The 19133-nt window shown below is 33.9% G+C and overlaps 1 protein-coding gene across 9 annotated transcripts in view; it reads right to left on the reverse strand.

Moving 5' to 3' along the window:
• The window catches only part of LOC124213757 (dual specificity calcium/calmodulin-dependent 3',5'-cyclic nucleotide phosphodiesterase 1-like), a 172064-nt gene that overhangs the window by 69345 nt on the left and 83586 nt on the right, over window positions 1–19133 (reverse strand). The window lies entirely within an intron of this gene.

Raw genomic sequence — 19133 nt, forward strand, 5'->3', positions numbered from 1 at the left:
GTAAAAATTTTCATTCAATTTATTCATTCAATTATTATTCTGTTCTTTCGTACCGATTTTTTCCAACTTCTTTCATCTTTCAATCGAAATTGAAAACGAAGCGTGATCAAACGCGTTGCGACAAATTCATAGCATCAAAGATGATTAATAAAAACAGCGATTATAATACGTACAATAATGTACATCCTCGAATCACGGAATGAAAAATAAGGTAAAAATTGAATAGGAGAAAAGAAGAAGAGGAGGAAAAAAGAAATTCACAGGCTCTTATATTCGAGGCACGAATTTATCCCGGCAAATCTTTTCTCAAAGTACAAGGGGGTGGAGGTCTCCTTTATTGCGTACGCAGGAACGGACAGGAGAGTTGAACTGAGGAAGAGAAGTAAAAAAAAAAAAAAAAACCTCAGGTTGCCATGCCTCTGTAAATTTACACATTTTCACCACAAGTATGTATGTACACGGTGAAGCACGTGTGTTGGTATACTTGTGTGTTCACCTATATACGTATATATGTTTCCTCCCCTCCCCTCCCCTGCCTGTTCCTTATAAATTTCCGCAAACGATTCCGACAACTTGTGGGAATTCGCCAACCGTATGTACATTGCACATAGTTAGATATGTATGTATATAGATACGTGCGTATGTAAGGTGTGTATATTCAACGGTTTCCTTATACGTCTTGCGCTTCTTACCACCAAATGGAAAGTATGAAGACGGGACTTAAGCTTCACAGAATCCTGGAGTTTGGTCTCGCGCTATTGGAAGGATTGAGAAAGATTTGCATATCAAACGTCAATTTTTGATATCTACCTTACCAACGGACGGTAATGTTTATCGGGTGAAATAGTAGACGACATGTTTCTTATGGTCGATATCGAAATTGACTAGCAATTTTGATTGATTACAGCGATAAAATTCAGGGAAGAAAGAGAAAGAGAGAGAGAGAGAGAGAGAGACAGAGAGAGATAAACAAAAAAAAAAAAAAGTATAATAACGTGAGACAGCAGAACAAGAGATAAAAAACGAGTAAATTGATTCCATTATTGGCACGGAAACGCGTTTAATTCATCTTTTATTTAATAGTACCGCAACTCATCTCAATCGAATTATATTTCCAGCGGGATACTGACGAAGTGACGACGTCTACTGTAAGAGATATATGTATATAGAGAGAGAGGGATAGAGAGGCAGAATAAGTGAGCTTTTATTAGATCGTACGATCATTGGGATATGATTCTGTCCCGTAAGCATGTCTACGTTCGTTTTACCGCCGGTGTTTTTCTTACCCCGGCACGAACAAAACTGAATAAATAAATGAAAGGGGAAATAGATAAGAACGAGGGGTGGGGGTAGGATTAATACAGATCTGGCATCAACATTAATTCTCATCAATTATCGTGATATTATATCTTCTCGATACTGTACGAATTTGGACCTGAGATTAAACTGCTTCTTTAGACACATCACTCAGCTTTAAAGTAATTTTCAGAAGTAATTAACAGAAACGAGAATATGTCAATAATTATTGCGAATAATTAAATTCGAATTGAAAATGAAAATGACGGTATGATATTGAATAAAAAAAAAAAAAAGTGGATAATATCCGATACACAGTTTTATTTTATTCGTTTGAATTCTGTCAAATTTTTTTCAATCAGATATCCAAGAATAACTTGAAAAGTTTTGATACGGTGAACCGAAAAAAAAAAAAACAAATAAATAAATGAATAAAGCATTCGAATAACTGTTTTCGTAATAAATAAAAATAATTTGAAAGTTGGGAAAATTTTTTTCTTTTCCTTCAAGTATCGGGAATTTCTTAATATCATGTGGTAAAATAATTTTATAAAAAATCGTCTAATAAGCTTATCGAATATTATATATATATACATATATATATATATATGTACAATATATGTATATATACATCGTGCAGGAGGGTGAAAATGATGAAAGAATAAGACGAAATAAAAATTGACAAGTAGCTATTATAAAAAGGGAGGAAAGGGAGCGAAAAATTATTACAAGAACGTTTCTGCACGCGCCGATCGGTACGTAGGCGAATAATTAGAGGTCCTCCACAGAAAGCAGGGGTATAGAGGTAAGAGGCTTATAAGCCCGTCCTCCACTCCCATCGAAGAAGAACCTTTGTGGAGCTTACGTAATCCCGAATGGTATAGCGACCCTCTTCGTAATAGGTATTACCTACCTGTTCGCCCACCTCGTCGGGGGTTTCGCAACCTTTCGTATCGCTGTTGCCACGGTACCGGAAAATTTAAAGAAGAGGAGGATCAAGGATTCTGCCCAATATCAATAGCGAAAAACGTTGGGAAACCGAGAGTCGGAAACTGGAAAATCACCGTCATTCGTCGTATGCCTTATTTTGCCTGAACGGTGAATAAAAGAAAGAATAGAACTAGATTTTATACACTGAGAAAAATTTCATTTGTTACAGTAACTAGAAAAATTTAGTAAAACAGGTATCGTTAAAAAAAACTGTTTGAATACTGTCGGAATTACAAAAAACGATGTACGCCTAACCATTTTGCGCTATCGTCGATCCTTTTTTGGTAATCGCAACGCAAAATCAGTTTCTAAGGTTTACTCTACTTTTTTAGTTAAACAAGGCTTTGAAGTCAATTTATTCTTGCACAATCATTAAATTTTCGCAACGGTTGCGAGAAAATCTAGCAACAGTGATCGTAATGAGAAAGAATAGTAACGGATTCTAAACTTTCCGGTAACAGCTAGAAAATTAATTTTCATTTTCTACCTAGAACTATATTTTTCGATTTTGGTAAAAAATGAAAATAGTTAAGGACCGAGCGGTAACCGAAACTAAAAATTTCTCTCAGTGTACACTTCTCCAATAGCTGTGATAATTATTCAGATTTTTCCAATGAGAATTGTAACGCAAGGAGCTTTTCAAATAGCACCAAGTTTCGAAGTTATTTTCAATAATACCTGAACACATATGGAACGTAATTGATTAGAACCAAGTCAAACGCACTTGTTTTATGGAGCAATATTACAAGTTCAAATTTCAAGCAAATCTAAAAAAAGTCTAGAGTTTCACTGCGATGTTTCCTTAAACGTTTTTATTGTAAAACTTGTCAAATTGGTATTTTCACTACTCATACAATCATCTTTTATTTGATCAATTTGCGCTTTCAAATTTCAGACTGGCAATTTTTCAAATTTCGTTTTTCTATAATAATTACACATCGTTGAAAAATTAATAAATTACCTAGTATAATTTAACAACCAATTGAATCGTCTTGTAATCTTCTCGCAAAATTGATTATTCGTCTAATTTATCGAACCGTTAATTAGGTAGTTATTTACTTACGTAATTAAATTGCTTACTCAATTACCATCCGGTAGTTTCGTTCAGTACATTTTCGTAGCCAAGAATATCTTCAATAAAAAAAAAATAAATGAAAAAAAAAAAACCTCGCGGTGATGAATAAATTTCACCTAACCATTTCCTCTTGTAATTTAGTTAACAGGAAAGAAAATGAGAAAAAAAAAAAAAAAAAAAAAAAACAAATTTGACCCTGCGGCGTGTGTTTTCGCCAAATTATAATTACGAATGCAGCAGCGGTAGAAGCACCAGCCGGATGCGGGTTGCAGAATTGCTAATTATCATTCCCCGCACAGAAGCTAATCGCCGAAGGATCAAAGTGAGGATCAGAAACAAGCAGGAGAACCCGCAGGAGTTTGCGGTTCTGTATAACAACAGAATACCTTATTTCCTATACAGAATACCCTATATGTGTATATATATATATATATATATATACATGTATGTACGGAGAGGCAAGACGACACGTTTCTGCTCTGAGAAACTTGAATAACGACACGAGTTCCGCTCACGATCAGCGAGAAAAATTTCGATACCCGATGCGAAGAATAATAAATTAACTTGCGTTCTACTTATTTATTTATTCCCTCACTTAGCGAAGTCTCGGAACCCTTTTCCAGCAGCTTCGTTAAATCTTGAAACACAATGAAATGTTTTAAAACAAACTTTGCATCCTGATTTACAAGTCAAGAAAGAAGAAAAAGGAAAATTGTGTCGACCGTGATTATTTGACCCGAAAATATCTCTCCTTTGTATATTTTCATTAATATTATACAAATTATTCGATACAACGCTGCTTACGATTTCTGCGTATTCTTGTTTTTTTTTTTTTTTGTTTTTTTTCTGAAATATTTTATAACGGAATAATTGTAGAAAATGTGAAAAAACCTATCTTTAATTAATTGAAATTATCGACTGTAATACATTTCGTGGAATTAATCCGCGGTATTTTTGATTTTTTTTTGATTTCATTTCCAATCAAATAAGGTTTCGTTAAATTAAATATAACGCAAATTATAATCTGTGGAAAATCGAAGGCCAAAGACGGGCTTCACAGAATCACAGATTGAACGACGACACGCGGGTGAGAGGTTTCGCATTTTTTTCTTTTGGTTTTTTTTCTTCTTTTTTTTCTATACTTCAACTTTGAAAATTGTCGAAAAAATTACGTCTCCGTATATAAATATTGACATGCTTTCGGAATGGGTAAATAAACCTCTGCATATACATGTACATATATACACACACACATATATATATATATATATATATATATATATATATACGTAGATTACCTGTGAAAGGGGTTGAAGATAATTTTCCCGGTAAATACACAACCGCTGTGAAGCGAAAGTATTTTGGATTGGTATATTGCCTCGGGATCAAGGCTGTGCATACACACATACATACATACATACATGACATACGCTTTGCAAATTCGATAAACGAGCCGGCTGGCAAATATACGTTCAAACTAGTATATTTACGTTTTCATTCCACCCTCAACGCACGTTTTACGTATATTTTCACGAGTCAAAGCTGCTCAAAACTCATCCTTTGTAGAACTATAAGGATATGAAAAGGGTTTAACCTAATTTTGAGGGATGAATTCAGAGACCCCCGACTATGCAAACGTGTCGAGGATAAGGTGAGATTTTTTTACGCTATTCGTCACTCCTCAATTCGGTCGGCTTTTTATTTATTTATTTGTTTGTTTTGTTTTTTTTTTTGTTTATTATTTGCGCGTTGTGGAAAATTACACCGAACCGTTTAATTGATTATTCGATGCTTTTTAATCTCTTTAAAAATCTAATAACAAAAAATACTCGAATTATAAACGAATGCTTGAATATCGATGCGAATAGCTTGGAATTAGTTGAAAATCTATAAGGTTTGTGTGTTTAATTTCATTTTGAGATAGGTAATTTTTTAAACGTTTCGTCAAGAAATCCATTCTCTGTAAGAAAAAAAAAAAAAAAAGAGAGAGAGCGATTTGAAACACGAAGAAACGATATTTCGTATTGTTTTTTTTTTCTTCTTCTTCTATTAATAAAGAAATTATCGTAGCTCGCGATTATGATAATTCGATAAATACCAAATGCGCGTCAATATCGTGATAAAATTAATAAACAACGTTGTGTAATTGCTTCTTCTTTTTCTTCGCAAATAATAAACCTCGATTTGTATTTCGTCCAATCGTCTGGAATTCCCCCATAAACGGCCTCGTCCCTAAACGGATCAGTTTCCGTTCGTTTCTAAAATTCATTCGGTTATCTAATTATCCGATCGTTTCCATTTCACCGAAACGATCATAAATTGTTTTCCCTTCGTCGTTGCAATTACTTCGATATCAGGTAAACGAACAACGGTAAGAAACGGACAAGGAGAGCGATAGAGAGAGAGAGAGAGAGAGAGAGAGAGAGAAACAAATGAGAAAAAAAATTGAAAAGTAATGGAATAAATTTAAAGACTTTTTCTTCAAGATCGTTCGTCATTCCCAATTTATCATTTATCTATACGACAGGGGGGGGGGATTTCGTTGCTGTCCCAACTTCGGGGTAACTTCCAACAAAAAAAAAAAAAGAAAAAAAAATAAAGAATGCGAAACAATAGAGTGAGACACGAAGATCCATAATTTATAATTCAGCGTCGAGAGATCCATTCGGTTCGTGATCGCGTGGAATGAGTAGAGAGAGAGAGAGGAGGTGAGAGGAGAGAGGAGAGAGGAGAGACTCCTCCAATAAAGGGTGAACCACACCATCCAAGTGCACCGTCGACGACTCGGCTAAGTCAACCGTATTGCTTGCTTAGCTGACTCGATCCCTCGACTCGAGATTACTTTCAGCACGTTTCTGCAGCCCCGGCAACAAACCGACGTAAACTAACCGCCTGGCGTTTTTTCTTCGTTGTGAGGTTTTTTTTTTTTTTCTTGTTTTTTTTTCTACGTTTTTTTCTTCTCACGCACGAGTCAATAATCCGGGTGGGGTGGAAAAATGTGAAAGAGGAAAAAGTCGTCAAATTACCGACGGTTGAGAAAACGTCGAAAAGATGCGTAATTTCACGCAAAAGATGTCTCGGTGAAAAATGAAAATTGCGAACCCGAGGATGTGAAAACAATTTGAGAGGAATGATTTTTTTTTTTTTTTTTTCTACAACGGATTAGATTACGAAGTAACGATCAATCGCGAAAATAAGAGAGAGAGAGAGAGAGAAAAAGTTGACTATTCAAATTTTTGCCATTCCGTATTCTTTACGTTTTCGATTTTATACCGTTTTCTTCGCTGTTTTCAAAACAGCAAAAGCACGAGGTAAATACATTCACCCCTTGACAGATTGTTAACTCGATAATTTACTTATGTCAACAAGCACGATGTGACGCAAATTAATTGAAAACTGAATTGGAACGCAAGTTTGACACACGTTAATTATGTACGGTGGCTTGTTTATCGGGAGAAGAAAAAGAAATTGGAAAAAAAAAATAAATAAACGAAAAAAAAAAATAAAAAAAAACCACCGGAATAACAATTTCTTTTCACGGAAATTCCGAAGAAACAACACGTTCATTTAACTGTGTATCATTCGACAAACAATCATTTGGGATTTTCAAAGATTTGATTACACCGGGAATGTAAATCTACATAAAAATAAAAAAAAAAAAAAAATCATTTGCAAAGACACGAAACAATCGACAAACCTTTAATAACTTGTTGTGGTTGAAAGATTGAGGGCTTTTTTTTTGCGCAGAAGAAGTAACGATAAAATTTCGCTAAAAGATTACATTTCAAAATGACGATTGAATTTTTTTTTTTTTCAAACAAAATTTTTCTTCCATCCATTCATCTGCATCGAATTCTTTTCGAAAAACGAAAGTATATATTCATCATTCATCGATACCACGGTTGCCTCGATCTCTGAAAATTTTGTGCAAATAAAAATCTGTACTTTAATTAATAGAAAATCGCGTGCGATTTGTAAACTGAAAATTACATCCGTTAATTCTTTTATTCAACATTATTCCGTGATTTCTGTGTAGAAAAAAAAGAAAAAAGAAAACAACACTTGCAAAGTTTTTTTTTCACGTGCTGTGAAACGTCGTTTTACATCACCGTATGGCTATTTCACCAAAAACCATATACTTCGGCCTCTGAATTTTTATTTTCCCACTCTTGAAAATTCACACAACTTTTTACGTACACGGATACGCATGCGATGTTTATACGTATACGATATTAAAAACGTATGAAAACGCGTGAGTATCAGCGATAAAAAAAAATTTTATATCGGAGTTGTAAAATCGCTCTAGATACGTGTAAAACAACGCGTGCTGGAGATGAAAGAGCAAGAGACGCGACGTCGAAAGTTGAGCTTACCGATGCCATCTGTGTGACCCGTATTATACGAGGAGAATCCGGATATCCGTTTGTTGGACGCCGCCGGACGTGGGAAATAGTCGGAAGCTCCAATGAATTTCATAAATATTTTCAAACACGCCTTTTGTATTTTTCGATTTCATTATCGTTAGCGACAGAAATTAATTTACAAAAGTTATCGTTCCTCTGTAATTAAATGGCAATGATTTATCATTTTTGTAATTTTTTTTGCTATATGATAATAATAGTAACAATGATTTATTATTATTGCTATTATTGTTATTGTTATTACTATCATCATCATCATCATCATCATCATCATCATCGTCATCGTCATTGTTCTTCTTTGTGTATTTTTCTTTGAGGGCGGGGTGGAAATTCCGAATTTGAAAAGCTCGAGGGCGCGAAATTCCGAATTTTTTGGCGGTGAAAGTTGAAATAAAGAAATTAAACTTACGGAACATCAATTTTTCGAACGGGTCCGAAATCCGTCGCTCAAAGTTCCGGAAGGATAAAATGCCGAAAGGGCGTAACTGCGACGAGTCGACTTTTCGAAAGTGCGATACTGAGAAAATTTAAAAATCCGAAGAACCGAAATCCCGAATGATCGAAAATTTTCACTACCGTGAATTTCCGACTTGGTCAAATTTCACCACTTTGAGCTTTCTTTGTTTTGGATTTTCGATATTTTCATACGTTAGGAATCCCGGTCATTCTGATTTTCGATTTTTCTGATTCTTCACGACCACTCGTTGATTAAACTACGCTGTGCGAGTATATTTTCATTTTTACAATTTTCCTCTATCGAAACTTAAATTTTTAGAATCTTGCATTTCGGAACTTTGACTACCCCTCGGCTTTCCAACCGCTCGAAACTTTGTTGTTTCTTCAAAGTTTGATTTCTTTACTTCAAGTTTCGCCACTAAATAATTCGGAATTGGACGTTTTCGAAACTTTTCAAATTCGTTACTTCAACCCCGCCCCGTTATTTATTTTTATTTTTATTCAATTTTTGTTTCTGCCATAATCCGTCATTCAACAATTTTTGTTTTCGAAATTTCTCCAATTTCTTTGCTTCACATTTTATCGCCCGGCATAAAGATAGAGTAGTTTTAATTCAAACGATATTTTGCAGGACGATAATCATTGTATAACTAGGTATACACACACACACGCACACACACACGTTTCATGAGATACCGAATGATCGCATGGATTGCGTAATACGAAACTTTTATAACCCGCACGCAAAGCGGTGCATATATATATATATATATATATATATATATATAGTATATACAATATACAATCTGGCTTTTGATTCTATCAGGATACATAAATTCTTATAACGAGCCCGAATGAGTATCACTTACGTGTAAACGTATATTCACACCTATGTATACGTATATCAAAGTGTATCGCATACGAAGTAGCGTAAATTTTTTTTTCTCCAACTTTACAACATGCATATGCAAATTGCCCAAGAATTGCGATGCATTAAAAAAAAATTCAAGTCTATATTACATACATATAAGTATAATATAGGTACGTGTACAATCAAGTTACGCACACCGTTTATATTTATGGAATGATGAGGATGGCCGACGAGATTTCATCGACGAAAAAAAAAAAAAAAAGGGAAAAAATTCAGACCGATGATGCACGTTTTTGTAATATTTTGTTTGTTTTTTTTCTTTTTTTTTAATTATTTTTTTTTCTCTCATGTTCGAAGAGTTTCCCTTCGCGGAAGATATTAACAAATAATATAATAATAAACAAGATATTAAAAAAAGTCGGTGCAACGAAGTTGAGCGCGTGCTCGAAATACGATAATATGGCGGAAAATTGAAGGAGAAAGGTGAAGAAAACGAAAAAAAGAAAAACGAGGGATGAAAATAAGTAAAAGAAAAAAAAAAAAGAAAGAAAAATCGTGACCGGGTTAGCGTGACAATACCTGGCTAGTTAGAAGACGCGAGGCTTCGTCTTCGTTCGCAGCGAATATTAGAAAGAAATACGGGTTAAATTGGATTCACGTCACGTTCGAATCGATTCGTCATCGTGTATATATATATATATATATATATACATATATATATATATATACATATATATTAGAGTAACGCAGGAAAAGTCACGTGGTGGTTGAAGAAAGACGTAAGAATGCGAAAGCTGTAAAACAATGTCGTAAAAAGATTGAAAAAAAAAAAAGAAAAGAGAAGAAAAGAAACAAAACCATTCGCGTAACAAATGATTCTTAATATATACGATAGTCGATGAATATTTCGACAGAATTATTCAACGAAGGTATTATAAGTTAGACGATCAACGGAGAGTTTTTTGTTTTTCTAGAAACTGTTTGACGAATAATGAGTTATCGTATTTCCGATTTATTTTTAGCCCCCCCCCCCCTCCCCCCCTGAATGTGATAGAATTTATCCGTCACGTTAGGATTCCGATAATAATTCGATCGAAAGATTTCTCGTTCTACGAATATTGTACTTTTTGACTCGTATATTAATTTCCAAACCGTTTCATAAGCTAGAGTGAAAAAAAAATTCATGTCTCGTTTTATGATCCGTAGAATATCGTATCGTTGGAAGGAAAGAAAAAAAAAAAAAAAATTTATCACACCTGCAAATAGTCATAAAAAAAATATTTACAACCCGAAAATTTCACATTCTTCACGTTCGTCAAGATATATTTTGTACCTTTCCTCATTTCAAACGTTTTGTCCAAGTTAATGTCGATTTGACGAGGATATTTTCATTTTATTAATCCGTCCCAAATGGTAAATAAAAAAAGATTAATAACCAAGAGAAATAATTTGAAACTTCCAGTTTAAACAGGGAGAATTTGGGGAATGAAATAAAAATCTTACAAAACTTTGGCCTTTTTGTTTTTTTTTTTTTTTTTTACCGTTTGAATCCGATTTAACAGGCTCTATAACGAACATTTTTTTTTTTTTTTTTTTTTTTCAACCCCATGTAAGGACGTACCATATAACATCCATACATACATGTATTATATCACAAGTATAAAAGGTGTTTCTATTCGTACCGCATAACAGTTAGTTTATTCGTGCTCGGCGTTTGGTGACGAGATAGACCGAATGATCACAGTTATTCGTCTGTCTAATTTTGACCGGAAATTTATTATTACTATTCGTTAGCTACGCTTCCGGCTGCTGCAGAGGAATTGATTTGATAGAGACGATCGGGTCGGATAGACGCTGTATATTTATATGTGCATTGTGTATAATATAATATATAAACATCAGGGTGTTTGAAGGTAGAAAAAATAAAATGAAAGATCGATTTTCCAGCATGATGCAACTGGAACAGTTAATTTGGTAGAAAAAAAGAATTCTGTCTAAAGATGGTGATTTTAGATTGAGAGAAGGATCGGGCTTATTTGATTTTTCATTTTTGTTTAAACAATTTTTTGATTTCGTGAAGAAACAAGTTGTACAGCATTCCGATTACTGTTTTTTTTTTTTTTTTTTTTACAAGTTCATTTTCAAACCAAACATCACGATTCGTGTAAGATTTTCATAAATTAAATTTTCTATATCAACTTGTAACTATTTTATGAGATTGAATTATTAATAAAACAGTCTTCCGAAACGTTTATCAAACATCAAATAAACGGTGACTCGATGTTACAAGCGTGGGTCTTCTTTACGTTGTAAATTGATATTTTGATCGATGTAAGCGATGAGTGAAATTTTTGTTTTAGTTTCACGATTCATCAACAATCGAAGAAGAAATGTGAAATAGCGAAAAATTTTATCCACTCATACTTGAAATTCTTATCCGTTTGACGGAATTTTTTTTTTCCAAGCAGTTTCCAAAGTTTTTTTTTTTTTTGAACAAACTACCAAAGCAAGACGTATATATTTTTGAATCCTATCCAGAGGCTTGAAAGATAAAAAAATATGGTCAGAAATGGGGAAATTGATTGGGAGTTGAGTTAAGAGTTTAATTAATAGGTAGATACGACTTTCTCCTACCGAATTCAAACATAAAAACCTAGGTCAATAAATACAATAAAATCGTATCTTCGAACGTTTAATTTCAATCGAATTATCTGATTTGTACTGAGAAAAATTTCATTTGTTACGGTAACTAGAAAAATTCAGGAAAACCGGTATCGTTAAACAAACTGTTTGAATATTGTTGAAATTAGGAAAAACGAAACCCTCAAATCAACCGAGGTAGGTACGCGATTTCAAGAGTCAAGTAATTACCGACGTTGTATAAAAGCCGCCAACCCTCCAACAACCCCTTGTCATATATCAAGATCAAACAGCATTTGCGGATCACGCAAACCCGACGCTGCTCATTTCCTTTCATACAATTCCGCAGTTTCTCCAACTTAGGATCAAGTACTGACCTATTTTCGTTATGTATACATTCGGTTATTTTTCCATTCAATTATCTCGGCTTATGCTGACTTTGTCGATCAACTGGTTAACTGTTTGAATAATTATTCCGTTAGCTAGTCGTTTGATTTGTTTAATTTTTAATTTTTTATTTTCTTTATTTTTTCAATTCGATATAATTGTATCGGTTTTACTCAATAGTAAGTGTGATTTTGTTGATTTCGTTGATTAATTTATTCAATCATCTAGTTAAACGTATATATATATATATTACATAATAAACGTATTTACGTTACAAATCTAGGTAGGTACTTGGAAACGATTGATAAATCAATTGTGAAATAAATTGCCGTGTAAAATGTTTTTGCCGTTATAAAAGTCCTGGTGAACATGGAAAATTCCTGAATACACTTGTACACGGAACAGAAATTTTGCATTGACGGTAGAGAAGAAATAAAAAAAAAAAAAATAAATAAAACGAACGATCTGCTAGAGAAACGGAGACGAACCGGTGAGAGAGAAAAAGGTAAACTGGGAATAGTGGGTGGAAAAAAAAAAAAAAAATTTCGCTTCGCAGTTTTCCACGCATATGCCTGTGCATACGTATAACTTGTTAGAATCGCACGATGCGGGGGGGGGGGGGGGGGGGGGGGGGAGGGGGAATACGATCGACGAATAGCAAAATGGGCGAGTTGTCACCTGAATTGCAAATTTTTTTTTATTTTATCAAGGATCGACTCACACATATACACAATATGTATATATATACGTGTATGTAATATACAACATCGTAAACTATGAATGGAAGAATAAATAAATGGATAAAAAATTTCTTGATCGCTTTACGGTTACGATTTACGTATAATATATATAACATACACGTGGTGTAATACAGTTTTACCTGTAATACTATCAAAGATCGTTCAGCGGGTAGTATCGACTTGGAATTATTACAGCTGTAATACTTAGACGCGTTGATACGGCAAATGTACGGGCAATAGAAATTTTATCGCATTTTTGGTATGGGTATAAGTATATGTATATATTGTATATGTATATACCTCTCGCTCAGGGTATAAGATGCCTCGAAAATCATTTGGAATTAAAGGTAAGAAGGGATTCGAATTATTCGAAAATTAACAAATACGCAATCGTCATAAATATACCAATGTTTTCACGCATACAAAGAGAGAGAGAGAGAGAGAGGTACTTGAAAATGAAGGACAAGAATTTATCAAGTCTGCTTTTAAAATAGATAATTCGGTCTTGTACGAAAAATTTAAAATAATACTCTCTCTCACTTTATTCATCTAGATACGAAGTATAAAAATGTTTGTATCCAAGCTAGTTTTATCCCCGATGTTCTCGCAGTAATGAGAACAAAAAAAAAAAAACAGAACGATCTGATAAAATCGATCCAAAAACTTGCGGGGGAGAGAGAGAAAAAGAAAAAAAAGAAGAATCGAAGCTCGATGCAGGGAATGAATATTTTTTTTTGGGACCAAAAAGAAAAACCAACTTTCCTTAATCTTTCCTCAAGTTCCCGTCAAGAATCGTTTCGTCGGGGTTGAATTTTGCGGATAGTCGATAACGACGGCGCGTGTCTAATCAAAGCTGAACGCGGTGACGCAGGGCAATTTATGCTCTCATCCCGCATGATCCCGGCATACGGCACAGAGGAATCCCGAGAGCAGGTATTACTGAACATCCCTCTTACGACGGCCGCTGAATCAGAGAGTCGGTGGTTATGGATAGGGTGAGGGTGAGGGTGAGGGTGAAAGCTTTCCCTCCCCGCCCTCTTCGAGGAGGCCTGCAGCCGGCCCTGTAGTGTCTACACGTAAGCCGATGATCCATCGATCGATCCTTGATCAGGCGGGAATTATACGTGATGCCAGGAATAGTCTCTGGTTTGCTCTGGCTGTGGCCGTTCCAAATTTCCGGACAATCTAATTGCAGGATCTCCGGACGGCACGTGTGGCATTTCACCAAAGCTAACAGACCGTGGGTCTGGTTATTTACGCGAATACTTTAGGTGTATGTTCTTCGATTTCGTGTCATACTATTGTGGTTGAAACCGATCGCAGCTCCACCTGCATCCGAGTTTCATGTATAATAAGAGCACGACTCTATTGGAATAAAACGATCTTGCTCTCTTACGCTTGAGTATATTTTTTCATGATTTCATTTATCACGAAGATTCGTCGTGTCTGATCTAGCCGAACCTAAGACAATCCTACGATTGGTTAACCTGACTCAACCTAACCTAAGTTTACCCAACGTAACCCGATCTGCGTTCGAATTTAATTTAATAACGTGATAATTCTTTTGAAATGAAACAATCTTGCTCACACTTGAGAATATTTGCATAAAGATTGGTGATATATCCGAGTAAACCTAACCCAAGTCAACCTGACTCAACCTAACCTAAGTTAACCCAACGTAACCTAATCTACGTTCGAATTTAATGTGATAACGTGATAATTCTTTTGAAATGAAACAATCTTGCTCATACTTGAGAATATTTGCACAAAGATTCGTGATGTCTGACCCAACCTAACCTAAGTTAACCTAACGTAACCTAATCTATGTCCAAATTTAATGTAATAATGTGATAATGATATTGAAAAAAAAAAATCATCTTCGTACTTGGAAATATTTGCATGAAGATTCCTAACCTAACCTAACCTTGAAATAACCTGATTCTCAACCTAATCTTAACCTTAATCTGACCTAACCTAATTGAACCTGCGTCAACCCAACCCAACCTCATCTGATCTGTAAGAGTTTAATTAGCGTTCGCATAAGTTTCTTGTTCCCGTTCCGACATGGCTTACAAATATCGTCCTATCTCCGAAATTATTGCTTCGGTTGGTAAAAAAAAAAAAAAAAATACAGCTCAAATTTTAGCTAGACTTTGTGGTAGTCTACAGAAAAAAAAGAATCAAAATCGGTTCGGTAATTCTGTAGTTATAAGCGAAAATGCGTCAGTAGGATTTTGAGTTTTGTGTATGTAGCGAAGAGATTAGTGAAAAATAAAAAATACGCGAATCAAGCTAAAAGTTTCTAACTCAAGCAAAAATCTAAACGTCGATTAACTGTCTCACAAATTACCTTAATAATGATTTTCTTTCAACGTTTATAACATAGTTACGTTAATTACCTTTCGAATTAAGCCAACCTCGTAATCTCGATATTATTTGTCACATGTTGGTGATTAATTTTCATTCCTCGATTATTCCCCCCATCGCTTCAAAACCAAACCTTGCTATCCGTAGCTGAAAACTTTCGTAGCCTCGATGAATTCGACATTGTTCGTGAAACGATTCCCGAAAAGTTGAAAGAAAGTCTTTTCTCTCCGTCTTCATATTTTCCGCTATTAAATTTCTTCAACAATTGCGATGCACCGTTTAAAAACGATCAACAACAGAATTTCCATCTCAATTAAAATCAATACAATCCACTGATACAATAAAATCAAAATCAATTTCTGCATACTGATCTTAGTAACTCAATCGCAATTAGGTAACGATCTTAAATAATAATTAAATAATAAATCGAATCAAGAAGAAAAAAAAGACGAATAATTGACGTACAAATTTTCAGGCAAAAAAAAAAAAAAAAAACAAAATTCGACCAAACCCCGAATTCTCGGTGATTTCATTTTCGCACCAGTAACATCAATGCAACAATCTTTTGACCTGATTTTTATTCTAAATTATTATTTTCGTCGTCCGACCGCAATTAATTTTCCTCCGATAATTAATTGCTTTCTCCAATCTCCGACGCCCCACGTTCATGATAATAACAATAATAATAACAAAAACAACAACAATACTAATAATAATAATAATTATTATACGGTATATATAAATATACATCGCAGATACACATATATACATATTATATATGTATAATATATACATATATATGTATATATAGTATATATACACACAATAATTTACCCGTAATTTATTATCACAATGTAATCGTGTTCTGGTCTATATATACATGTGTGTATATATGTTTCATGCATATACCTATGTATAATTTGTATATATAAACGCATATATGTGTGTATATATATTATTATATATATATATATGTATATATGTACGGACGTAGGGGGCGTGCTGCGTGGGATACATAGTACCGAAAGTAATAGTAGGCCACGACGAGTCCCCGGGCTCATTCAAATGCTGCCTTCAATTACCGTGCATTATTTCCAAATATACAATTGCAATATGCATACGTATGTGTGTGTGTGTGTGTGTGCGCGTATACAACAACGTTACACAACGATGGTAGAATTTGTTATTTTTATTTATTTTTTTTTTTTTCACTCATCCCAATTTTTCTCCCACGCACCGAAACTTTGTTACTCCCCGTATCGTTGGTGGACGAAAAAAAAAAAAAAATTAAAAAAATCGTCCATTATAAACATCGAAGATGCGGAATGAGAGATTGTGAAAACGGAACGAGATAAATGCGTAGGTACACACATACGTGTATATATTTTATTATATTATATATATATATATATATATTTATGTATATATTTATACAACGCGATGAGTATGAATGATATATAATAGCTACCGAAGGGAATAAAATAAATACAAGCTTACTCCCCCCATCTTATCAACGCGTGGTTGCATCATTTTACACATATACATACATATTATATATATATATATATGTATAATATGTATGTATTTGTATATTTAATGCAGAGGGATGCGAGCCAGCCTGCAAAACTGAATTGCGCCAAGTTGTTTCCGTTGAACAAATAAGCCCTCGGGTATATATGGACATGTAAACAAGTGTATGTATATATATATGATACATGATATATACGACATGTAAGGTTAGAAGTTTGACGCTGATTTGAATTTGAATGGATGATAAATTATTCAAATTAAACGATGAATAAACACAATAATTTCGAATTCCAAAGTTTATTTATACAAAAGTGAAGTTGATTTTTTTTTTAAACTTGTTTATTAATATTATTATTGTTTCGATCAAACTTCCCTTTTTCCTGAAATTTGAATTATTTGAAAAACTTTTTTCACACTCAAGCAAACCTGTCCGAACTACACCGATCGTATTTAGCGATAAATTTCTGACAAACAGGTGTCTGGATATATTTTTCGACTTCTCGTACATATATATATATATATATATATGTATGAAGAATTTTTAACTTACGAACAATTTATATCCAAGAAAATGAAAATTCAATTTTGTCCTTGTACCCGTATTACAGAGAAATTTTCTCAACGAGTCTTTTAGATTATAAAAGCAAAGGTAACGTAGTTCGAGGAATATTTTTAAAACAAAGTAAAATAATATTGAAACAGAAATATGCAACCGGTAAAATTTTGCAGAGAATTTTCCTGTCTGAATGTTCCGATAGCAATTTTTATTTTTTTTTCGTCTCTCTCTTTTCCACCTATTTCTCTCTCTCTCTCTCTCTCTCTCTGTCTCTATGCAAAGTATCAACATTCATCGTAGATTCGTGGTACACGAGGGAAAATGTTTTCATCAGTTTGTTTTTTACATTCACTGTTCCATCGTTCAATTTTTTTAAATTTTATTTCATTTTATTGGTTCAGAGTCAGGCAGAAAAATATTTGGCCAAAGGAAAGCTGGGGGGGGGGGGGGGGGGGAAGGGAGCCGAGTATATTTTCACCCTTGCACAACATGTGCAGCAAAGAATCGTCGGGTTAAAATTAGTAGACTCTTATATTAAAAAACTGTATCGGCTCTTTAACGGTAACTTTGAATCGTTCGAACATACTTCAATGCTTTTATCGATGATCTCAAGTCCTAAGGCAATTGTTTGCCACGTAATTTTACCCGAAAATCATTCAAATTCGACACAAATTTCACGTCAATCAACTAGAGCACGAAAAATAAGAAAACATCGCAAAATCCAATGGTTGTAAATATGATCGAGGAAAATTTTCACGAAACTTTACCCCAAAGAATAAAAATTTGCATAAATTTACCCTTCAAGAACCAAAATTTGTCTGAATTTCAAAACGATATCACAAAAATTTTGCCTATGTTTCGTTCGAAATAAGAAAATCATTGAGTCGCACGAATTATTTGTCAGAAAGACGGACAATTTTTTTCATACGTTTGCGCGTGTCAGATAAGTTTTACACGATTTTACGAGACAAGAAACAATATCAAACGGAATTCACACTATATAAGCAAAGTTCGTACAAAAACTACCGAAAACGAGCAAAAAAAAATTAAAAATTATACTCAAATTTGACCAAAGGTTGGATTTTTTTTGTTTTTTTTTTTTTTTTTGTATTTACGAAAAATTGCAAACACGAGTTGCAATTCAATTTATAACACGCGGCCACACGTGTATGTTATAAATTACATTGAAGACGAGTAAAATATTTCACAACGATAAGCAAAATTTGTTACACCATTTTCGTTTGCAAAATCAGTTCAAGTATTTTCACCACGAAGGACATAATACAATAATCTTGAATTGCGACGAGGTAAAAGATCATCGAAGTATATTAATCCTAGAACAGTAGCGAAGCGGTTGAAAAAAAAAAAAAAAACAAAAACACCTCACGCGAATTAAAATTTCCCGTCGCAAGAGAACACTGATTTTCTTACCACTTTTTTTATACTTACGCAAAAAGTTTATTGACCCTCGTGATTGTTCGTTAAAAAACGAAGAAATTCAGAGTCTATAGGATCATTGACGATATGATATACCCGAGATATCATATTTACAAGATCGAGGCATCTTTTTATCCCCCGTTACCGGAACAGGTAAAAAACACAAAAAAAAAGTATCGTTACCGTTATAGATTTAAAATCGCAGATATTCGTAGGTAAGAAATTGCCAATTCTTGGCTAACGAAAAAAAAAAAAAATAAATAAATTGGGGAGAGTGGGAATCAAAACTTGGAAGGTACGATATTTCGAATTGCCGGTACATCGAATTATCAAAAATGCGAAAATAAAATAACCCAAGATGAATTGT

The sequence above is a fragment of the Neodiprion pinetum genome, chromosome 3 (genome assembly GCF_021155775.2).
Source record: "Neodiprion pinetum isolate iyNeoPine1 chromosome 3, iyNeoPine1.2, whole genome shotgun sequence".
Classification (NCBI taxonomy): domain Eukaryota; kingdom Metazoa; phylum Arthropoda; class Insecta; order Hymenoptera; family Diprionidae; genus Neodiprion; species Neodiprion pinetum.